The 20,793-nt window shown below is 40.8% G+C and overlaps 1 long non-coding RNA gene across 1 annotated transcript; it reads right to left on the bottom strand.

The window, feature by feature from the left end:
• Window positions 1-11,033: 11,033 nt before the first annotated feature.
• On the bottom strand, window positions 11,034-19,330 carry LOC129855936 (uncharacterized). The gene is made up of 2 exons (XR_008759575.1): window positions 16,622-19,330; window positions 11,034-12,466 (listed from the first exon to the last, which is right to left on the bottom strand). It is a non-coding gene; the product is annotated as an uncharacterized LOC129855936 (long non-coding RNA).
• Window positions 19,331-20,793: the final 1,463 nt, after the last annotated feature.

Raw genomic sequence — 20,793 nt, 5'->3', positions numbered from 1 at the left:
TATGTGTGATTAGGTAACCCTCATGAACTGTAAATCAGTCATTCATCCCATCAGATTTCCAAGAAGAACTCACACACCCACACAGCAAGGATGAAGTGACACAATGTAGGGCTTAGAGACACACAGAGCCTGCAATAGTTACCTTCGTTAGAACTATCAAAGAACCGTCAGACCTAGAATTCTGAAACTTTGGAAACCTGTTATAGAGCTCAGGTCGATAGTGCACGGTGACTTATGTGGCTCTAGAACGTTCTCAGACCGAGAAACAGCCTTGTACATTTGCAATAACTTCAATTAATTTTGACCATCACGAAAATGACGACATTTAGAAAAGTCCCAGATTCTCAAGACTAGGTGCATTGAAACTGCCTCGGCCCATAGAGACTGACCCTAACGTTTCTGTCCCGTAGCTCATTCAAGGACCCCTTAGCAATGCCCGGAAATGTGGATTTTCAGCACCAATTAAGGTCGCTGCTCGGGCTCTAAATGACCTATCGAGCTGAAACTTGGGATTCGGGGTCGCCTCAGCTAGGCCTACACATGATGTCAGAACTGGACCCGCAGCTAAAAGAGGGAATGGAGAGAAGAGGAGAGGGGATGAAGAGGAGAGGGGATGAAGAGGAGAGGGGAGGGGGGTGCATTGGGGAAAAGAGGAGAAGAAAGGGGGAGGAGAGGTGAGGGGGAAGAGAGGAGAAGAGATTGGGGAAGAGAAGAGAGGAGAAGAGATTGGGGAAGAGAAGAGAGGGGGAGACGAGGAAAGGAGGGGGAGGAGAAGAGGGAGGGGGGAGAAGAAGTGAGTGGGGAGAAGGGGAGAGGGGAGAGGGGAGGAGAGGGGATAAGAGGGGGAGAACTGAAGAGGAGAGGAGGAGAAGAGTAAAGGGGGAGGGGAGGGGAAGAAGAGGAGACGTGGAGAAGGGGAGAGGGGGAGAAGAGGAGAAGAGAGGGGGAGAAGAGGAGAGGGGGTGAAGAGGAGAGGGGGAGGATAAGAGAGTGGGGAGAAGAGGCGAGTGAGGAGAAGTGGAGAGGGGAGGGGAGGAGAAGATAGGGAGAGAAGGGGAGAAGAGAGGTGGAGAAAAGGAGAGGAGAAGGGGGAGAAGGGGGGAAAGAGAGGAGGGAGAAGAGGAGAGGGGGGAGAAGAGAAGAAGAGAGGGGGAGAAGAGAGACTGGGAGAGGGGGAGAAGAGGAAGGGGGAGAAAAGTCATTGAGCTCTTCATTAAGGACATTCTAATGCCAATGTTTGTCTATGGAGATTGCATGGCGGAGTGCTTGATTTTATACATCTGTCAGGAAGGGGTGTGGCTGAAATAGAATCCACTAATTTGAAGGGGTGTCCACATACTTTTGTAAATATAGTATATGTACACATGGGTGTTGTTGCACCATACCAACGATAAGCCTGTCTTCCCATCACATCATGAAAGGTCATGTTGATGTTCATTTAACCTCTGTCTCTCTCTTCCTCTGACTCCTCCCTTTCTCCTCTGTCTCTCTCTTCCTCTGACTCCTCCCTTTCTCCTCTGTCTCTCTCTTCCTCTGACTCCTCCCTTTCTACTTTGTTTCTCTCTATCTCTCTGTCTCTCTCTTTCTCCTCTGTCTCTCTCTTTCTCCTCAGATCTCCAGGCTCAAAGTGTCAGTCCACCAGGTAGGTAGAGTATAAATCTACAGTGATTATAGCAGTTCAATATTAGTCAACTTAATTATCCCACATGGAGAAATTCATGTGTCCATACAAACCATTCTAAAACCCAATAACAAGTAGTGTTTTATGGAACTACTAATACTTGTCAACCACAAAGCATTACTGCTGTTAGAATAACAGAATCACTGTCATCATCTGTCCTCACCACTGTGTTTTCCTCTCTGCTGTTTACAGCTGAACTCTCAGTCAGACTGGTGGATGGGACCACTTCCTGTTCTGGGACCGTGGAAGTCTTCTATAAAGGAGAGTGGTTGGGTCTATGTACTGAGTGGTGGAGCATGATGATAGAGGTCAGGTTTGTGTGTAGAGAGCTGGACTGTGGGAATCCTGTAGCTGAATCTAGAGGACATCTGTTTGAGGATGGAAAACGAAGAGTCATACTAGGTGTTTGCTACGGAAATTAGTCTTCTATTAGACAGTGTGACATCATAGGAGAACCTGGTGGCTGTAATGATGGATATGATCATCATGTGACCTGTTCAGGTAAGAGACTGGTCATATTGAGAGATTTATTTACACATTATACAATATTACCATGTATCATGTTTTATGTGTTTTTATTTCATTTAAATAGAGGGAGAGATGTCAGATGTATTTAAACATTATATTTGTGTTTGTCATATTGGTTTATGGGAGATGTTCATGGGCAGATCATTGTAGTTCAGATGGTACTGAAGTGAAGCTGCCTGATGGATGTCCAGCTGTTTATTTTCTATAAAGTGAAGTGAACTTATTCCTGTCTCCTGCCTGCATTATTCCCAACCCGATCCTGAGTGACTAAGAACCCATTTCTACCTCTTACAGTATTAAACATAGCAAACTACAATCTTTTATCCAACATATTTGTGTTCAGTCATTGACAGTGTCATCAACAAAACTGATTGGATGTTCAACCAACTCTTTTTCTCCAGAGTCTGTGCGGCTTGTGGATGGAGCTGGTCTCTGCTCTGGGAGAGTGGAGGTGAAGTCCAATCAGTCCTGGGCCTCAGTGTGTGAAGCTGACTTTGACCGGCAGGATGCAGAGGTAGTCTGTGGGGAGCTTGGCTGTGGGGCTCCTGCAGCTCTACAGGGGGGGCTCTATGGAGGAGGTGAGGGTCAGACCTGGGATAAAGAGTTCCAGTGTAAAGGCAAAGAGTCCCTTCTCCTGGACTGTGACACCTCAGACAGAAAACACAACACCTGCCTACCTGGTAATGCTGTTGGACTCACCTGCTCAGGTAAGAAACAGTTTGTCACTCAATCAACATTGTTTCTCACCTGGAGTGAAGAATATGAGAGACAATATAGGTGTGTTTTAGTGAGAAAATAGTAAGATTACTGTCTCTCTCTTTTCTTTTCTCAGAGCCTGATGATGTGAGGCTGGTGGGAGGAGGCAGTCGCTGTGCTGGTGGAGTGGAGCGGTACGACCAGGGAGAGTGGAGGAATGTGGGAACTGAGGACAGGGCCCAGGCGGCCATAGCTGCAGTAGTGTGTAGACAGCTGGGTTGTGGCTCCACAGTTTCAGTACTACCTGGAAACACCACTGGAGGGAAAAACATGATATGTTCTGGATCTGAGCCTTCACTGAGGGATTGTTATAGAAGATCTGATCTCCTTCCTGGACTCACAGTGATCTGCTCAGGTAATAACAATAGATTATAATTACATTCAACTGATTTCCTTCATTCATACAACTTCCTCTGCACCTCTCATGATGACTGTTTAACTTGTCAGTCTGCTTTGCAAAATAGATCACTCAGTCAAGTAGGAATCAAATACAACTTAAATATCCCAGAATGCTTTTGTATTTGAGTGTTATCTCAGTGAACGTCTCTACTCACTACCACTGTCACATGTCATGTTATTGTCATATCTAAATGAGGAAAGTAGTTGAGGAGCTACGTTTTCTTTTCCTCTCCTCTTGTTCCAGATGTCCTGCTTAAGCCTGATATCAACGTATGTTGTCTCAGTGACTGTAGGCCCACTACTCATGTTAACCTGTGAGGGAGGGTGGCTGGCACTGTTACATGCTGATGTGATTGTCATATCTATAGGAAACTAGTTGAAGAGGTTTTTCTTCTTCTCTTTTATTGTTACAGATCTCCTGGTCCAGCCTGATATCTCCCTGACTGACTCAATGGGAGGGGTCTCCAGGGGCCACCAGGGGCCCGAGATGTTCAGGGGCTACAGCTTCACCATCACCTGCTCCACTCAGCCACAGTACCCAGGAGGCTCCTTCCTCCTCACGTTCACCGGCTCCAACAGAACCCAGACCCAGCCAGCTGTCAATCACTCTGCTGCCTTCCTCTTTCCTGCTGCAGATGACTCCCACCAAGGGAACTACAGCTGTGTTTATGACAATTATGTTTTCTCTCATAACTTCTCCTCTGAGAGTGAGCTCCTCTCCCTCACCATCACAGGTAACTGAACATGAACCAGACTTATAACTTTGTCATTGACAGATTTCCCACAGATCTATGTGATGATGATCAGTCCCCTCATCAAAGGTGTTTCTGTTTGCAGCCTCTCCTCTGCCAGCCTTCATCATCAGACACGTTGTAGTGCTGCTGCTCCTACTGACAGCCATCACCACCTCCTACCTGTACTACAAGGTAAAGACATTTACTCAGACGTTACATGTTATTTAAACTAGAGGGAGAGGGTGAGGAGGAGAGGGAGAGAGAGAGAATGGAGATACTAGAGAGTAAATGTCTGACTGTTGGTGCTGTGTCTCCTTAGCCCACCAGGAGGCAGAAGAGAGTGAACAGGGTGAGCAGCATGGATCTTGATGTCAATGCCATGGAGATGGTCTCTCTGAGCTCCAGAGCTGAAGCTGGACCAGGAGAGGAGAGAGCAGCCCAGGGGACGGAGTAGGAGTAGAATGAAGCTGACCCTACATGCTGATCTTAGGTCAGTTTTGTGTTTTAAATCGATGGTCAGCAGTGGACTGGTGTTTAAAATGTGGTGACAAACCTGAAGTGGTTCTAATTTTAATAACAAGTTCAGAATTAGTTTATCTTTCTAGAACCTTGGAAGAAATCTAAAAGGAGTGACTGCAACCACCATTATTCCTTTTAGTTTGTTTAATACCACCAGAATGGTAACATGGGGTTTGAGTAACATGGGGTTCTGGTAACATGGGGTTTTGGGTAACATGGGGATCTGGTAACATGGGGTTTTGGTAACATGGGGTTTGGGTAACATGGCGTTTTGGGTAACATGGGGTTTTGGATAACATGGGGTTTGGGTAAAATTAGGATTTGGGTAACATGGGGTTTGGGTAACATGGGGTTGAGTAACATGGGGTTTTGGGTAACATGAGGTTTTGGTAACATGGGGTTTTTGGTAACATGGTGTTTTGGGTAACATAGGGTTTTGGTAACATGGAGTTTTGATTATTTTAAGAGAGTAGCTCAATTAGTCTGTTTTGTGTTCCAGAATGTATTGCTTTTTGAGTGTGTCTCTTAGAATCTTTATCTTATTTAGTGTCTCTTAGATTCTTTGTCTTATTTAGTGTCTCTTAGATTCATTATTTTATTTAGTGTCTCTTAGATTCTTTATCTTATTTAGTGTCTCTTAGATTCTTTATCTTATTTAGTGTCTCTTAGATTCATTATTTTATTTAGTGTCTCTTAGATTCTTTATCGTATTTAGTGTCTCTTAGATTCTTTATCTTATTTAGTGTCTCTTAGATTCTTTATCTTATTTAGTTTCTCTTAGATTCTTTATCTTGAAGTGTCTCCATTATTAGTCCATATATTATTATAATCATCTGTTCATTCTTTGTATTTTGAAACATTTTTTATTAAAGGGGTTTGTTGTTGTTGTTTACCTCTCATGATGTTATTGATTATAAATGTTATGATATTGATTATGATGTAGATTATTGTTATGATGTTGTTAGTAGTATATAGATAATGATGTTATTGATTATAAGTGTTATGATACTGATTATTGATTATGATGTAGATTATTGTTATGATGTTGTTAGTAGTATATAGATAATGATGTTATTGATTATACATGTTATGATATTGATTATTGATTATGATGTAGATTATTGTTATGATGTTGTTAGTAGTATATAAATAATGATGCTATTGATTATAAATGTTACGATATTGATTATTGATTATGAAGTAGATTACTGTTATGATGTTGCTCTCTAAACTGCCATGTAATCAACTGAACGCTTTTAATAAAATTACAGGCTCTCAGTCTGTGTGATTCTCCTCTTGGACAGACTACAACATACAGTATGAATTAACTGAGATCAGTCTGTGTGATTCCCCTCTTGGACAGACTACAACATACAGTATGAATTAACTGAGATCAGTCTGTGTGATTCCACTCTTGGACAGACGACAACATACAGTATGAATTAATTGAGATCAGTCTGTGTGATTCACCTCTTGGACAGACTACAACATACAGTATGAATTAACTGAGATCAGTCTGTGTGATTCCACTCTTGGACAGACGACAACATACAGTATGAATTAACTGAGATCAGTCTGTGTGATTCCCCTCTCGGACAGACTACAACATACAGTATGAATTAACTGGTCATACATTTGGCAGGAGGTTAGGAAGTGCATCTCCGTTTCCACCTCATTTTGTGGGCTGTGTGCACATAGCCTGTCTTCTCTTGAGAGCCAGGTACCCCCTTGTATATAGTCTTGCTATTGTTATTTTAGTGCTGCTCTTTAATTACTTGTTACTTTAATTTCCTATTATTTACATATTTTTTTAACTGCATTGTTGGTTAGGGGCTCATAACTAATACAATTTGATTTGATTTGAGTTCTGCCTACGGCAGCCTTTCTCAATAGTGTAAGAAATACCATCTAATTATCAACAATAGCAAGGTTAACTCACTGAGTCTGTACATAGTCAAAGCTTTTCTTAAGTTTGGGTCAGTGACAGTGGTCAGGTATTCTGCCACTGTGTACTCTGTTCAGGGATAAATAGCATTCTAGTTTGCTTTTTTTTTTGTTAATTCTTTCAAATGGGTCAAGTAATTATCTTTTTGTTTTCTCATGATTTGGTTGGGTCTAATATGTTTGCTGTCCTGGGGCTCTGTGGGGTCTGTTTGTGTTTGTGAACAGAGTTCCAGTGTAAATGCAGAGACAACTACTCCATGTCTGATCAGGGTTCAGAAGAAACCCACCAACCCTGGAGAGATACAGTCACCCACCAACCCTGGAGAGATACAGTCACCCACCAACCCTGGAGAGATACAGTCACCCACCAACCCTGGAGAGATACAGTCACCCACCAACCCTGGAGAGATACAGTCACCCACCAACCCTGGAGAGATACAGTCACCCACCAACCCTGGAGAGATAGTCACCCACCAACCCTGGAGAGATACAGGCTTTGCAGGATTTTGTTCGAGACCACCAGTGAAACGCCCGAAGTCAAATTGTCTAATCATTAAGTGTTTGATGATATATTGACTGATTGGTATTTGTTGAAGTGGTGCTGGGCTGGGGAAACGTCTGCATACCTGGGCTGGGGAAACGTCTGCATACCTGGGCTGGGGAAACGTCTGCATACCTGGGCTGGGGAAACGTCTGCATACCTGGGCTGGGGAAACGTCTGCACACCTGGGCTGGGGAAACGTCTGCATACCTGGGCTGGGGAAACGTCTGCATACCTGGGCTGGGGAAACGTCTGCATACCTGGGCTGGGGTAACGTCTGCATACCTGGGCTGGGGAAACATCTGCATACCTGGGCTGTGTCCCAATAATCTCTCTTTCCTCCCAAAGTGTGCACTTGTTCACTTCCCTTCATGGACAGGATTTGACAGGAATTGATTAGTTTGGAAACTCATGCTATAACCTACGCCTTCACCAATCCAATGCTTTTACACTTTATGGGGAGTAGTGAACGAGTGCACACGTCAGGAAGCAGTAAATACTTTTGGGACACACCACTGGCCCAGGCCGGAGGATCTCCAAATTGACCACTTGGCAAAGGGAGCCTATAAATTCTGTGGTGCTCTATTCTGGAATATTAACTGGCGTTTCTCGCCCCCTTGTGGAAATAACCTATAATTGATCTGGCTCTATATAGATATCTATCCTCCATCTATATAGAGTCCCCCTGCAAAGACAAACTCAACTTTGAGAATAGCTATTATTTTACTGCTGTAGTGGAGTCCAACACTTTTTCACAGCATTGCAACCACTTTTTAAACAAATAAATGGAAAATTTTACATATTTTGATATTGTGTTATTTAGACCAGCATTTCTTTTGAAAGTTTCCAAACTAAATACTGGTATGTTGAAAGCTGTTGTGTAGGTCAGTGGTGTAGTGCTGCCTGGAGAAGTGGGTACACAGTACTCTAATTTAGTAAAACATTTTCCAAACGGCCCAGAGAAGATAAGGCACCCTGTGTGAAAAGCATGAGAAACAGTGCTATACACTCTGAATGACCTAAAATGATGAATCCCATATTGGTCTTTCACAGTCAGGCCAACCCAAGCTGTACTGTTCAGTAGGATAATAGTAGACCAACCCAAGCTGTACTGTTCAGCAGGATAATAGTAGACCAACCCAAGCTGTACTGTTCAGTAGGATAATAGTAGACCAACCCAAGCTGTACTGTTCAGTAGGATAATAGCAGACCAACCCAAGCTGTACTGTTCAGTAGGATAATAGTAGACCAACCAAGCTGTACTGTTCAGTAGTATAATAGTAGACCAACCCAAGCTGTACTGTTTAGTAGGATAATAGTAGACCAAACCAAGCTGTACTGTTCAGTAGGATAATAGTAGGCCAACCCAAGCTGTACTGTTCAGTAGGATAATAGTAGACCAACCCAAGCTGTACTGGTCAGTAGGATAATAGTAGACCAACCCAAGCTGTACTGGTCAGTAGGATAATAGTAGACCAACCCAAGCTGTACTGGTCAGTAGGATAATAGTAGACCAACCCAAGCTGTACTGTTTAGTAGGATAATAGTAGGATAATAGTAGAACAACCCAAGCTGTACTGTTCAGTAGGATACTAGTAGACCAACCCAAGCTGTACTGTTCAGTAGGATAATAGTAGACCAACCCAAGCTGTAATGTTCAGTGGGATAATAGTAGACCAACCCAAGCTGTACTGTTCAGTAGGATAATAGTAGACCAACCCAAGCTGTACTGTTCAGTAGGATAATAGTAGACCAACCCAAGCTGTACTGTTCAGTAGAATAATAGTAGACAACCCAAGCTGTACTGGTCATTAGGATAATAGTAGACAAACCCAAGCTGTACTGTTCAGTAGGATAATAGTAGAACAACCCAAGCTGTACTGGTCAGTAGGATAATAGTAGACCAACCCAAGCTGTACTGTTCAGCAGGATAATAGTAGACCAACCCAAGCTGTACTGGTCAGTAGGATAATAGTAGACCAACCCAAGCTGTACTGTTTAGTAGGATAATAGTAGGATAATAGTAGAACAACCCAAGCTGTACTGTTCAGTAGAATAATAGTAGACCAACCCAAGCTGTACTGTTCAGTAGGATAATAGCAGACCAACCCAAGCTGTACTGTTCAGTAGGATAATACTAGGCCAATCCAAGCTGTACTGTTCAGTAGGATAATAGTAGACCAACCCAAGCTGTAATGTTCAGTGGGATAATAGTAGACCAACCCAAGCTGTACTGTTCAGTAGGATAATAGTAGGCCTTTTATTGAAACAGAGAAACTGAGTCAGAAATTCAGAAATTCAGAATTATTCTCATTTTTTCGGGTTTTTGTTCTCAAAGTCAGATTTTTTTTAACAGAAAAACAATGCAATTGTTCAAAGTCCACAACAATACTTAAACCAATCAGGAGACCACTTTTGAGGTTTGGGGAAAGGCTAAGAAATTTACATTTTTGAGAGTAGTTCCCCTTTAATTCAAGTGTACAGGCACCTAGCAATATTGTTGGATTAGCAGTGTTTCTTTCGTTCAAGGAACCTAGCAATATTGTTGGATTAGCAGTGTTTCTTTCGTGCAGGAACCTAGCAATATTGTTGGATTAGCAGTGTTAATATAGTAGAGAAATCTTATGTTTATTTGACTCTGATGATAAAGAAATAGAAAATATTCCTGTAAAGGACTGTGTTAAATATTTAGGAATTCATCTGTCAAAAAACCACAGTCAGACAACATATGAATTTCTCTCCTAAAATTAAGAAAACCAAAAATATATTTAATAATTGTCTACAAAGAGATCTTTCTATACTTGGGAGAGTACTTCTGTCCAAGGCAGAGGGACTGTCTGGTTTTGTGTACCCCTCATCTTTGTTTGTAAATCCTGCTACTTGTAAAGAGATCAACAAGACCTTTCTTGACTTCATCTGGAAAAATAAGTCTCACAAACTAAAGAAGTCAGTCCTCTGTAATAAAAGAGCTGAAGGAGGTCTGGAAGTGTTGGACTTTGTGACATAAAAACACTTTCAAGATCAACTGGTTGACAAGATGTTTGATCAACACTGATTCAATATGGTATTTCATTCCAAATAATGTGTTTCGTGAGGTGGGAGGTCTTCAATTTTTACTGAAATGTCATTATATTCCTGAAAGATTACCCGCTAAATTGTCTAGGTTTCACCAACAAGCTTTAAGGCCTGGAAAAGATGTTTCCTACACAATTTTTCCCCACATAAAGCTCTTTTGTGGAATAATTCAGACATAACTGTAAGGAATAAGTCATTGTTCTACCCCAACTGGCATGAGAGGAATATTGACTTTGTTCTTGATGTTTTCGACAACAGAGGTCATATTCTCACATATGAACAATTTATAACATTGAAAGAGTTTCCAATTCCTTTCAGTGTTTATTTCTGCGATCAAAGCCGTTCCCAGTGGTCTAACTACACTCATGAAAACTCATCTTAGCTTTGGTAATGATCACAAAGTTTATCCAGAACTCAGATTGGAAGGCGTGGGCTTACTTGAGAAATCTTGTTGTAATACATATATAAGACAAATTCTTCATTCACAAAACCAACTTCCATCGAGAGGAAAATGTTTCTGGAACATGCTTATTCCTGACATTGTCTGGAAAAATGCCTGGTTAAGGCCTTACAAATATTGTATACCAAACAAAGTTAAGGAAGTGCACTTTAAAATTTTACATAAGATACTGTATATCCATGGAATTCTATGATATCCAAATGTGTGGCTGTTGATGATATCTGTGTTTTCTGTGAAAAAGGTGAGAATCTGTCCCACTTGTTCTTTAATGTAAATTTGTGTCAGAATTTTGGGAAAACCTTGAAAAATACTTATTTACCATTATGAACACGACCCATGTTTTTGACATGAAAGATATAATATGTTACTATTGCAATGATAACAAGACAATTGAAATGATTGTTCTTTTTTTTAATTCTTGTTGCCAAATACACAAACTTTATACACAAACAAAAATTCTATACCAAAATTCTACATTTTTCTGATTGAATGTAACTATTTTATTAAAACATTAATCCTAGTGAATAACAACAACAATAACATCTTCCTGAATCATTATAGATTTTTTCAGAGTGATTACAACCACACTAGAATAGTTAATTATTTATAGTTTTTGTCTGTTTTAGTATTTTCTTGTTAATACCTGTGTTCTGTTTTGTATGATGTAACAATGTAAATTGTAGATCTGCATTTTGAATAAAAAAATATATAAATCAAATCAAATATAAAAAGACGCACTTCTGCTGCATCTCTTTCTGCTGACTGGAGTGGGCAACGCAGTTGAGGAACCAAAAGTTTATTTTCATTTATTTAATGAGTGACAATTTAAAACAAACTTTAGACCCACTACATATTTACATTGAACCATAGTTCTGACATGGATCATTTTGACACCAGAGCCATATCTTTTATCATTGTCAAAATGTGGTTTATTCCATTTTTCATGACTTTGTCAATCAACTTGTTCTTAATACATCTAAATCATGGTTTAGTGTTTCTGTATCAATATGGACTTTTATCAAATTCAAATCCTTTGTATTCCTACTACAATGTTAAAACATTCTACATTGTGACATCATTCAAATATTCTACATTGTGACATTTCATTGATATCATGAAACAACTACTTCATATATGTATTTTCTGATGTTTGATCAGAGATCTTTTATCAGAGTATCTCTTGTGACATTGATCACAGCTATAAGATTTCTCTCCTGTGTGTGTTCTCTGGTGTATAGTCAGATGGCTAGATGTAACAAATCTCTTCCCACATTGATCACAGCTATAAGGTTTCACTCCTGTGTGTGCTCTCAGATGTACTATCAGCCAGCTTGATTGATTAAACCTCTTCCCACATTGAGTAGTTAAAAGGTTTCTCTACTCTGTGTATTTTCTGGTGTGATTTTAAATCTGTTGAACAACAAAACTCTTTCCGCAGTCAGAGCAGTGGTAAGGTTTCTCTCCGGTGTGTGCTCTCAGATGTACCATCAGGCAGCTTGAGTGATTAAACCTCTTCCCACATTGAGTACAGCTATAAGGTTTCTCTCCAGTGTGAATTCTCATGTGTACTTTTAGTGATTCTGATCTTAAGTAACTCTTCCCACAATCAAAACAGTGGTCAGATTTCTCTCCTGTGTGTACTCGCTGGTGTATTTTAAGTTCTGATGAAGATTTGCAACCTTTCCCACAGTCAGAGCAGTGAGATTTCTTCCCTGTGGGTCTCCTCTGGTGTTTCTTGAGGTGTTCTGATCGGGAGGGACTCTTCTCTGCCTCGTCAGCTTCATGATGTTGAGGCTCCCCAGAAGATCCACGATAGTCACGTCTCTCTCCTGTGTGAACAACAAGTCAGACAGATGGTTAAAGGCCCACAACAGCAGAAATCCACTGTAAAAGGTGATGCCAACAGCGTAGCCATGATGTTGTACAACAATTGACGTCTGTAATGAATGTTAAAATTACTTGACAATTGTCTTAAGACAGTCAAGTGAGCAACAATAGTCATATTTAGTCTTTTTTTCACATTAGTAGTAACATCGATGATTTTAGGCTAGAAAAAAGTAAAAGTTGTTGAAATCCTAAGCAGTGTGCCAGATGACTTTTGGTCTCCAATATAGGCCCCTTTCTGTGTTTTCTAAAATTGCGACAAGGGCGATGCACATGCAATTTGGTTGCAGAAACACTTTCCTGATAATGCAGAAACCACTAGTTATGGATGTTGTATATCTGCCTGGAGCAAAAAAGGTGAGCAAAGATTGTAGTTTTTCCACAATGTATTCTGAATATTACAACACACTATCAGTGCAAGATCAGGAGTGCTACTCAAGGAAACTCACTTTAAGCTCTGTGTCTATTCACTAATTCACCACCGTGGGGGAAAACTCAGGGGAGTTCTCATAGGCTGACAGCAGATATAGCCTCCATTTACAGGTTACTTATGAGTGCATTTCACACTACTTTGGATTATAATTGTAAGGTTCATTTGAATGTCCTGATTAATATAATGTTTATGTTTTTGTCGAAAATGTACTACTTTGTATTTAAAAACGACTTAAACCAATAAAATGTTCTTTGGCTATTATTCTAAAATGGATGACTTAAAAAAAAAAGATCTATCTTCAGACAATACCCCATAATGACATCACAATACCCCATAATGACATCACAATACCCCATAATGACATCACACCAAAATAGTACCCCATAACAGTGAATAAAGTTTAGAAATGCTTGCTTACCAGGGAACTTTTGGCTAAACCAACTATATCATACTACGACCAATAAGCATACTACAAACTCAATGTACGTCACAAATAGTACAGTTAGTATGAGTATTCCAACACAGCTCAGGTCTCTGGGCTGCCATTTTGTTTCTGTTTACAACCTAGGTTGCCCCTTTAAAAAAGCCACACAACAAACAACCAATCTGCAGTTGAAACAATAACAAAGCTGTCATTATTTTTTTACTCCAATGTTTAGAAACAAATGTCAGATTTCCCCTTTAACACCACACACATCAGTCCCACCACTGCCTCTGTTTTTAACACAGTAACGGTACCTACAGTTGAAGTCGAAAGTTTACATACACCTTAGCCAAATACATTTAATCTCATCACAATTCCTGACATTTAATCCTAGTAAAAACTCCCTGTTTTAGGTCAGTTAGGATCACCACTTTATTTTAAGAATGTGAAATGTCAAAATAATGGTAGAGAGAATGATTTATTTCAGCTTTTATGTCATCAAATTCCCAGTGGGTCAGAAGTTTACATACACTCAATTAGTATTTGGTAGCATTGCCTTTAAATTGTTTAACTTGGGTCAAACGTTTCGGGTAGCCTTCCACAAGCTTCCCACAATAAGTTGGGTGCATTTTGGCCCATTCCTCCTGACAGAGCTGGTGTAACTGTGTCAGGTTTGTAGGCCTCCTTGCTCGCACACGCTTTTTCAGTTCTGCCCACACATTTTCTATACGATTGAGGTCAGGGCTTTGTGAGGGCCACTCCAATACCGTGACTTTGTTGTCCTTAAGCCATTTTGCCACAACTTTGGAAGTATGCTTGGGGTCATTGTCCATTTGGAAGACCCATTTGAACCAAGCTTTAACTTCCTGACTGATGTCTTGAGATTTTGCTTCAATATATCCACATAATTTCCCCTCCTCATGATGCCATCTAATTTGTGAAGTGCACTAGTCTCTCCTGCAGCAAAACACCCCCACAAACATGATGCTGCCACCGCCAAGCTTCACGGTTGGGATGGTGAGCTTTGGCTTGCAAGCCTCCCCTTTTTCTTCCAAACATAACGATGGTCATTATGGCCAAACAGTTCTATATTTGTTTCATCAGACCAGAGGACTTTTCTCCAAAAAGTAAAATTCACTGATGTGGCCATCAACCTCCTCCTTCACATCTGACTCCTGATGATCAACCTCCTCCTTCACATCTGACTCCTGATGATCAACCTCCTCCTTCACATCTGACTCCTGATGATCAACCTCCTCCTTCACATCTGACTCCTGATGATCAACCTCCTCCTTCACATCTGACTCCTGATGATCAATCTCCTCCTTCACATCTGACTCCTGATGATCAACCTCCTCCTTCACACCTGACTCCTGATGATCAACCTCCTCCTTCACATCTGACTCCTGATGATCAACCTCCTCCTTCACATCTGACTCCTGATGATCAACCTCCTCCTTCACATCTGACTCCTGATGATCAACCTCCTCCTTCACATCTGACTCCTGATGATCAACCTCCTCCTTCACACCTGACTCCTGATGATCAACCTCCTCCTTCACATCTGACTCCTGATGATCAACCTCCTCCTTCACATCTGACTCATGATGATCAACCTCCTCCTTCACATCTGACTCCTGATGATCAACCTCCTCCTTCACATCTGACTCCTGATGATCAACCTCCTCCTTCACATCTGACTCCTGATGATCAACCTCCTCCTTCATATCTGACTCCAGTGATCAATCCAGAGCGTCTTCTTTTTGGGGGGGAATCCCGATGGACGTCATCGAATAGGCCGTCATCACGACCACCACCCACAAGTTAATTGTCATTCAGGTTATCAATAGGAAGAGCATCAACAATATGTCCTGTCTGGTAACTTGTCTCGTTCAATGGATTTTCATTGGCAGGTGCACAGGGAGAAACCCCATTAAAAAACTCAGTTGATCTCAAACTGCGGAAAAACTTTTGGAAGTCTTTATCAAAGTCTGTGGCCTGTGATGTTGGGACAAATGATAGTCCCTTATTATACAAGCGACAAAGTTCACAAATTCTACAGCACAACGGTAGACTCATGGAGACTTTTGACTGGTCCCAATATTTTCTCATACAATTACAGTAAGTTGTACCCAATTGGTTCTCTCTCTAGGTCATGCCAGTAGCTTACAGTAGGTTGTACCCAATTGGTTCTCTCTCTAGGTCGTGTCAGTAGGTTACAGTAGGTTGTACCCAATTGGTTTTCTCTCTAGGTCATGCCAGTAGGTTACAGTAGGTTGTACCCAATTGGTTTTCTCTCTAGGTCATGTCAGTAGGCTACAGTAGGTTGTACCCAATTGGTTTTCTCTCTAGGTTGTGTCAGTAGGTTACAGTAGGTTGTACCCAATTGGTTTTCTCTCTAGGTCGTGTCAGTAGGTTACAGTAGGTCGTACCCAATTGGTTTTCTCTCTAGGTCGTGTCAGTAGGTTACAGTAGGTTGTACCCAATTGGTTCTCTCTCTAGGTCATGCCAGTAGGTTACAGTAGGTTGTACCCAATTGGTTCTCTCTCTAGTGGAAACAATTATCAACCCAATGTGTAAAGTGTTGAATTTGGTCAACAACAAAATGAATGGCTTATTTGCTACGTGAGGTTTACTTGATCTAACAGAAGTGTCGTAATTCTTAAATTGTTATGTGGACACGTGACATACCGACAACTTTGATAAAAAACACTATAGGAGTTGTCTCCAGATCGCTATGCATATTCATGCTAGTAGCTTAGCATCTCTCTCCATTGAATACAGGCGGTTGACGACAACAACCCTCATAGAATATAAACAATAGATAACAATAATAATAAGATTCACCAATCCAAAGAAAGGATAGGCGGGAGCTAGACAACCCACAGTGCTGCTTTGTGGACAACGACTCCGCTTGTTAGGGCAGAGACTTCTTGTCAGTATATCCATAATCGTTGGTGTAGCCAACCCAACTCTCGCATGGCACTATTGGGGGGCACTGTGTGTAGTAAATCATAACTACATTAAAATCACTACATGCCGTGGCCCCCAGATAGACCCTTCTCAAATATATATGTTAAGTCACTTTTTGGAAACGGAACGGAGAAAACAAGGGGTAGCTTGCTCTCTACGTCGTCTGATTCTAGACATATCAGTCATCATCCTAGGGCCCTCCGTTGAAGAGGTATTGACGAGCCAACTCCGAATACCCAAAGTGAAAACCAAATTGAAGGTGGTACTTACTGATGTAAATCAGATCTCCTACCTCCACCTCTTCATCTTTCAATGTGACAGAAATCTCCCCTTCCTTCTTCACGTCAAAAACGGCATCCTCATTCTCATCCTCCTCTTTCACTGTGAACACTTCTTCCTCTTTCACTGTAACAGCCTCACCCTCAATTTATTTTTTAACTGTGACATCCTCTTCTTCCTTCTCCTCTTTCACGACAATGTTCAGCCCCAGAGCTTCTTTCTCCGTCCAGCAGAGCTCTTCTTTAGCAGGAGGGGAGAAGCTTACTGACCTCATGTTCGGGGATGTTAGCTAGCTAGCTATCATTAGCAACTAAGCTAGTGCTAATTTAACCAGCCAGCTACTATATCTGACTAATAAAAAATAACGTCATATTAAATTAAATAGGTTAACAAGTAGATACGATAGAAGTGTGTCTAAAACACAGCAGCTAATATACACCGAAAGCGTAAAAACAGCTTTAATCTTTCGGCTACGTTGGCTAGCAAGCTACCGAGGTGGTTGACTTGTTGTTTTTGAAGACCCGTCCACTACATTATACGTCACGTTAGCAGCATCGCCAGAACGACGCAAATCGCCGTCTGCTGACTGGAGTGGGAAACGCAGTTGAGGAAAATATTATTTTAAATGGATTTCATTAAATAATACTATTATATTGAGACATACAAAGACAGGAATGTGTTGATTGATTAGTGCGAATACATTTTATTTTGCTACAGCACATTTAAGGCAGTTTCATTAGGTCAAACTAAATCTAAATAAGTAGCCAGCTACTGTCGGTCTATACTGCTCCTACATGGTGTAACAATACATCATGTATATGTATATAATGAATAGACTAGGTCTATACTGCTCCTACATGGTGTAACAATACATCATGTAGATGTATATAATGAACAGACTAGGTCTATACTGCTCCTACATGGTGTAACAATACATCATGTAGATGTATATAATGAACAGACTAGGTCTATACTGCTCCTACATGGTGTAACAATACATCATGTAGATGTATATAATGAACAGACTAGGTCTATACTGCTCCTACATGGTGTAACAATACATCATGTAGATGTATATAATGAACAGACTAGGTCTATACTGCTCCTACATGGTGTAACAATACATCATGTAGATGTATATAATGAACAGACTAGGTCTATACTGCTCCTACCTGGTGTAACAATACATCATGTAGATGTATATAATGAATAGACTAGGTATATACTGCTCCTACCTGGTGTAACAATACATCATGTAGATGTATATAATGAACAGATTAGGTCTATACTGCTCCTACATGGTGTAACAATACATCATGTAGATGTATATAATGAACAGACTAGGTCTATACTGCTCCTACATGGTGTAACAATACATCATGTAGACATATATAATGAACAGACTAGGTCTATACTGCTCCTACATGGTGTAACAATACATCATGTAGATGTATATAATGAACAGACTAGGTCTATACTGCTCCTACATGGTGTAACAATACATCATGTAGATGTATATAATGAACAGACTAGGTCTATACTGCTCCTAAATGTTGTAACAATACATCATGTAGATGTATATAATGAACAGACTAAGTCTATACTGCTCCTACATGGTGTAACAATACATCATGTAAATGTATATAATGAACAGACTAGGTCTATACTGCTCCTACATGGTGTAACAATACATGATGTAGATGTATATAATGAACAGACTAGGTCTATACTGCTCCTAGAGGGTGTAACAATACATCATGTAGATGTACACTACCGTTCAAAAGTTGGGGTCACTTAGAAACGTCCTTGTTTTTGAAAGAAAATCACATTTTTTTGTCCATTAAAATAACATAAAATTGATCAGAAATACAGTGTAGACATTGTTAATGTTGTAAATGACCATTGTAGCTGGAAACGGCTTAAAACTTAAATCCCGTGCTCCCCTGATAGACCCTTCTCAAATATATATGTTAAGTCACTTTTTGAAAACGGAACGGAGAAAACAAGGGGTAGCTTGCTCTCCACGTCGTCTGATTCTAGACATATCAGTCATCATCCTAGGGCCCTCCCTTGATGAGGTATTGACGAGACAACTCCGAATATCCAAAGTGGAAAACCCAATTTACGGCGGTACTTACTGATGTAAATCAGATCTCCTACCTCCACCTCTTCATCTTTCAATGTGACAGAAATCTCCCCTTCCTTCTTCACGTCAAAAACGGCATCCTCTTTCTCATCCTCCTCTTTCACTGTAACGTCTTCCTCTTTCACTGTAACAGCCTCGCCCTCAATTTATTTTTTTAACTGTGACATCCTCCTCTTCCTTCTCCTCTTTCACGACAATGTTCATCCCCAGAGCTTCTTTCTCCGTCCAGCAGACCCCTTCTTCTTTAGCAGGAGGAGAGAAGCTTACTGACCTCATGTTCGGGGATATTAGCTAGCTAGCTATCATTAGCGACTAAGCTAGTGCTAATTTAACCAGCCAGCTACTATATCTGACTAATTTTAAAAAAACGTAACATTAAATTAAATAGGCTAACAAGTATATACGATAGAAGTGTGTCTAAAACACAGAAGCTAATATACACCGAAAGCGTAAAAACAGCTTGAATCTTTCGGCTACGTTGGCTAGCAAGCTACCGAGGTGGTTGACTTGTTGTTTTGGATGAACCGTCCACTACATTATACGTCACGATAGCAGCATCGCTGGCTCTGCTGACTGGAGTGGGAAATGCAGAGAGCAACATCGTCGTCTGCTGACTGGAGTGGGAAATGCAGTTGAGGAAATGGATTTCATTAAATAATGCTATTATATTGAGACATACAAAGACAGGAATGTGTTGATTGATTAGTGCGAATACATTTTATTTTACTACAGCACATTTAAGGCAGTTTCATTAAGTCAAACTAAATCAAAATAAGTAGCCAGCTACTGTCAGTCTATACTGCTCCTACATGGTGTAACAATACATCATGTAGATGTATATAATGAATAGACTAGGTCTATACTGCTCCTACATGGTGTAACAATACATCATGTAGATGTATATAATGAACAGACTAGGTCTATACTGCTCCTACATGGTGTAACAATACATCATGTAGACGTATATAATGAACAGACTAGGTCTATACTGCTCCTACATGGTGTAACAATACATCATGTAGATGTATATAATGAACAGACTAGGTCTATACTGCTCCTACATGGTGTAACAATACATCATGTAGATGTATATAACGAACAGACTAGGTCTATACTGCTACTGTCAGTCTACACTGCTGGTAGACATTGGGTTTGATTCAGACCCTGTCAGTGTGCCAGGTGGACATTGGGTTTGATTCAGACCCTGTCAGTGTGCCAGGTGGACATTGTGTTTGATTCAGACCCTGTCAGTGTGCCAGGTGGTCATTGTGTTTGATTCAGACCCTGTCAGTGTGTCAGGTGGACATTGTGTTTGATTCAGACCCTGTCAGTGTGTCAGGTGGTGATTGGGTTTGATTCAGACCTTGCCAGCGTGCCAGGTGGACATTGTGTTTGATGCAGACCCTGTCAGTGTGCCAGGTGGACATTGTGTTTGATTCAGACCCTGCCAGCGTGGCCATTTTTTTTAGCAAAGCAGGGGGGTGTTGTGAGTAACAGAACTGCCTGAGATGTAGGGGAAGGGAAGCTGTTCCATTGTTGAGGAAAGCAGGGGGAGTGTTGTGAGTAACAGAACTGCCTGAGATGTAGGGGAAGGGAAGCTGCTCACTGATTGGCTGTAGGGACAAGGGTCCCTCCAAAAATCTACCACTAATAGGCCAAGCCTCCACAGACCCTGTCTTGTACTGACAAACAAATCATTTGACATTCAAATATGTCATTTTAAATCCAGCTGGGCCTTTTAACACAGACAGTTGTTCCTGCTGTAGATGTTATGCCTTTGTACAGATCTAGGATCAGTTCGTTTTATATGTTCTCTAACACAGACAGTTGTTCCTGCTGTAGATGTTATGCCTTTGTACAGATCTAGGATCAGTTCGTTTTATATGTTCTCTAACACAGACAGTTGTTCCTGCTGTAGATGTTATGCCTTTGTACAGATCTAGGATCAGTTCGTTTTATATGCTCTCTAACACAGACAGTTGTTCCTGCTGGAGATGTTATGCCTTTGCACAGATCT

The sequence above is a fragment of the Salvelinus fontinalis genome, chromosome 5, assembly GCF_029448725.1.
Source record: "Salvelinus fontinalis isolate EN_2023a chromosome 5, ASM2944872v1, whole genome shotgun sequence".
Lineage (NCBI taxonomy): Eukaryota > Metazoa > Chordata > Actinopteri > Salmoniformes > Salmonidae > Salvelinus > Salvelinus fontinalis.
The sequence above is the reverse complement of the archived record's forward strand: the minus strand, read 5'-3'. Positions and strand labels throughout refer to the sequence as shown.